This window comes from Lactuca serriola, chromosome 1, assembly GCF_051521515.1.
Source record: "Lactuca serriola cultivar US96UC23 chromosome 1, Lser_US96UC23_V15, whole genome shotgun sequence".
In the NCBI taxonomy this organism is placed as follows: Eukaryota; Viridiplantae; Streptophyta; class Magnoliopsida; order Asterales; family Asteraceae; genus Lactuca; species Lactuca serriola.
In genome coordinates, this window is record NC_136408.1 from 33,757,789 (window position 1) to 33,762,377 (window position 4,589).

Sequence of the window (4,589 nt, forward strand, 5' to 3'; positions counted from 1 at the left end):
GGCATGACAGGCGTAGCGTTACGCGCATATCGCATCAAATCAGCTTTTGCAGCATCTAGATCCTTTTGAAGGACATCAATTTGTCTTTGGAGGATGGAGATGATTCCTACACATCCGTAAACAGGATCTCTTACCCGGGCTTCGGCTTCATATGAAAGAGAATTCACCACATCTTCTCTCTGGTGTGGTTGGACTTCGCTGAGAAGCTTCGTGACGTTGCTGGCACCAAATAGTTTGTGAACGTTTACGAATTTTTGTGGATCCTCCGGTGGAAAATAAGGTGCAAAGGTGCAGCCAGGCATGCATTTTCTCCTCAGGAACTTGCACGCAGCACAAGGAGAGTTGCAAGAACTTGATGAAGCCATTATAAACCTATTAATTTAGCTGCAAAAAATTAATTTAAAACATATTAGTAATTAAAGAAACCCAAGTTGTAGTTATGCATGCGATTTAACCTTAGACTTACGCTAAACAAGCTTAACTGATCTTGTCTATCTTAGATCGTTAAACTTTTTTAATAGCACTTCTTGCATATGGATCAATTAATTTGATTTGTAGATGCGATTGCTCGCCTTTCTAATTTGAGCTTATTAATTTCTAGCTTCACTATGAATAAACACACCCCTCTCAAAATTCTCCTTTGATCACTTAGACCATATGGATTCTCCAGATCTGAATTATATTAATGAAATCACAACGATTTGACTATTTACTGTTACTTGTCGTTGTCTTTAATTTGCAGCCACACATGCCATGCAGCTAGGTCTAATGAATCACTGCTCTCATATATGCAGAATTATTGTTCTTGATTAATTACTGCGTATGTATCAATACACGAGCTTAACAATTGTCAGGGAAAAAAAAACTATCTTCGCTGCATTTTCTTGCATACATACATGACGCAATGGAACTGATGGACTCTGCCAATCTGTTGACAGATTCTCTGATCTTAGAACTCAATATCACAAGTCATTAGAATGATATACTTATATCAGGTCTAGATCTCTAAACAGACACTGAATTTATGGAGTAGTTTTGATGGGATCTGGTGGGTTATGAACGTATATCTATATATGCATATCATACAAGTGGGAAACCCTTTATGTTAACAGCACAAGTGGAAAACCCTACACATCAGAAAAGCACGGCGTAACGCCAGAGCACCAGAAGCTTATGGTTTAATGTATGGCTATGGCTAGACTTTTACTTAAAAAGGGAATTACCTTTAAAGAAAAAAAATATGTGATTGATGTGAGTGTATATATGTTTGCTTTTGTAGGTTATATATGTATATATGGGGTTCTTTGATCAGAGAACAAGATGAACATGTCACTGAGTTCATTAATGGAAAAGACATGTACCTTTTTGTTTTGCTGATTATTGATCAACTCTTTGCAGATTATTCCTTATTTACCTGCTATCATATCAAGATTTCCTTGGACTTCAACCTATATATAGAAGTACTGAAACCCTAATTTGAGGAGAGAGAGAGCGCCCTGCAAATCAATGGGAAGCTCGCAAAAGGTAATAGAGAGGAACAAATTAAAACGCATTTAATTAGTGGATGTCATAAAGGAGTTTACTGATCAGCCAAAAGACAAAATGTAATCAATCTAAAAGAAGCGCTGTACAGTGAAAAACTATACTTTTTTTTTGGACAGATTGTTCATTCTATCATTTTATATTAAATTTCTGGAGAACTTTTATTAATTATGAAAATTATAAGTGGAGGCTGTTGAACATGATATATTATTGACCTTTTAGATGCCGACTGTTACATGGGGACTTGGCTAAGCAGAACTAAACAAATTGTTTGTGTTGCCTTTGTTAAAGATAGGACAAGTTGGTAAATTAGCATATGGTTGACGGATAATCGATACGCATATTACAAAATTATACATGAAAGTAAGTTGTTAATACTTTTTAATCATATGAAGAAAGAAAAGTCATGGATGCACTACTAGAAAAAACTCATTTATAAAGGCAATTTCCGTCGTAAAATCCTTAATAAACCAAAGAATTTACACTAAATTCACAATTATTAGAATTTATGATGGATTGCCAATGGATTCGTGACGGATTTGTAACGGATTTCCAGCGGATTTGTAACAGATATTGACGAATTTTCACTAAATTTACATTTGACGAAAAAATTTGAAGGATAGTTTGTGTTATCCCGTGCAACATAGTAAATCCATCTCTGATATAAATTGACGGATTATGAATAAACGGGCTTTGAAAAAAAAATAAGTAGAATTATTAATACTTTTTAATCCATGTACAGAAGCAACGACAACAAATTACATGAATAGAGATACGAAAATAGATGTCAGCAGTAATGTGTTAAAAACGACATAAACGAAAACCGAGGACATGCAAATGAAGCAAAACGAGACAATTAGTCAACTTGATCAATAGTACTACCTGGGTTGGTCGATATAGTTTTTAAGCCCGGGGCAAGAGAAAAAATAAACCCCTCTTAAAAAAACAAATTTCACAAAAATCCATTTATTCAAGAAAAATAATTCTTTTTAACATTTTAAATGCAAATTGCACTACAACAAACGAGACCTATAGGGACGACAGTTGTCGTCTCTATAGGTTCAAAAAGTCGTCCCTATAGGTTTCTGGGGCGATATGTCATCCCTATAGCATTCGTCCCTATAGCCCCATCGCAACAGATGTTTTGGGTTGTCGCTATAAATATCGTCGCAATAGCTTATCTATAGAGACAACATATTGTCTCTAAAAGGTTTGTCGCTATACTTTTTACGATCACCATAGATAACGCTATAGAGATGAGATGTTGTCTCTATAGAAATAACTATAGAGACGACATGTATTCTTTATAGATAAAGTTATACACTCGACAACTACCAACCTATAGCAATGGCAGATCGCTGTAGTACTCTACTATAGAGACGATTTGTTGTCCCTATACATTCACATATAGAGATGACATGTCGTCTCTATAGGTATGCTCACATGTTTACAGTTACACCCTGGTCTTTTTTCTGTGTATTTTACCAATTTTTACAATCCCAAAATAGATAAGCAGTATATTTACAAAATAGTTAAAACGGTAAATTTAATTGCAAAAAATAGTGTTAAATGATTTTATTACATGTTTTAAAATAATACAAATTGAAGGAAGATTCCCAAACATTACATGTTTTAAAGTAATTCAGATCTACTAAACTTTGCATCCAGTTCTTCACTTGTCGACACTCCCAATTTCAGAGCAACTTTCTGCAGGTGAACATTTGGAAAATATTACAACAATTAAAGAGAAATTGGTTTGCAAATAATTGAAAAGAAAGAAAGGTCACATTCAATGTACTTACCAAATCACAATTATTTCTTGCATTTAACCTAATAACTAATGTACTAAAGATGATTACAAAACTAATTTATTACGGCAACAATCCAAAATATTTTAATAAAACCATTTATGAGGTTTTAATATTATACATAAATTTGAATGACTTTCAACTAAATTGACATGTTTCATTTTTAGGTAAGTGTTTTAGATTATACCCATGAATAAGGATGCATTAACAGAAGTTCTAACCCCTTTGTTTATTCACCTTGAGGTTTTTTGAGTCTTTAAAAAATGAATACACACATACATATAGATCATGAATTCATGATTATTTTACTGAAAAATTAACTTACAGGGACTACAATGTCGATCAATCCCATCTTTTCTGCTTCTTGAGCACTGAAAAAACATGCCAAAAACCACATTTAAAGAGCTTTTTAGGGCCTACCTGTTTAACCAAAAATAATTTGTTAATCAATATTCAAATCAACTGAAAAAAATAGAATCTAATTATTTTTAGATGAAAGCTTTTACCAATCGTGACATTATCGAACTCCTATATCCAGCATCAAAGCTTCCAAGCTTATAGATTCACAAACAATGTGGTGTTAATTAACTAATAATATTTGAAAATATCTTCAATGTCACGCCCCAAAATGACTACTAATCATTTCTTACATAAATCATGTCATAGCATCAAACTTAAAGGACATAGAGTAAGGTTTAGAAGAACTTTAAGAATCTTTTGATTATTTACATCTTACTCTACGTGATGCACATTCACGAGCCACAATACCCTGAAAAAGTGTGGTATCATCATAAGGTCGATTTTTTGAGTAAAAAAATAGAACAATAGATGGATATTAGTCAAACTAGATCCTTCACGAAGATATCAAGTGCAGATAGGGGTGTATAGTCATTGTCCACCATGTGTGGACCTCAATTATCAAACATCCTATAATAATGTAAATAAAACATTCACAAATTCTACACATAAAATGGAAACTTTATCCCATTATGTTTATTAGTTAACATTTTAAGAGGACATACCAAGATTCTTGTATTTATAGAATTGCTCCAAAGGCCATTGTTTCAGTTGATGATACTATATGAACTCCAGCTAACAGTTGATTCACCAGCTTTACACAACAGAAAAATAAGTTAACAAAATCAAAGAAAATGTGATGAAGGGGAAGTGAAAAGTCATCCAAGAAATAATAATACCTTCTAGCTCCACAACCCCCTTTTATCACATATAGCTTCTCAC

The 4,589-nt window shown here is 33.3% G+C and overlaps 1 pseudogene across 1 annotated transcript in view; it reads right to left on the bottom strand.

The window, feature by feature from the left end:
* LOC145082164 (LOB domain-containing protein 25 pseudogene) overlaps nt 1-1,555 on the bottom strand; it is a 1,913-nt pseudogene extending 358 nt beyond the window's left edge. Inside the window, exons 1-2 of the transcript XR_013696700.1 lie at nt 1,362-1,555; nt 1-384 (exon numbers count right to left, since the gene is read on the bottom strand). The exon at nt 1-384 is cut by the window's left edge and continues 358 nt beyond it. The product of XR_013696700.1 is annotated as an LOB domain-containing protein 25 pseudogene (transcript). The remainder of the gene's footprint in view (nt 385-1,361) is intronic.
* Nucleotides 1,556-4,589: the final 3,034 nt, after the last annotated feature.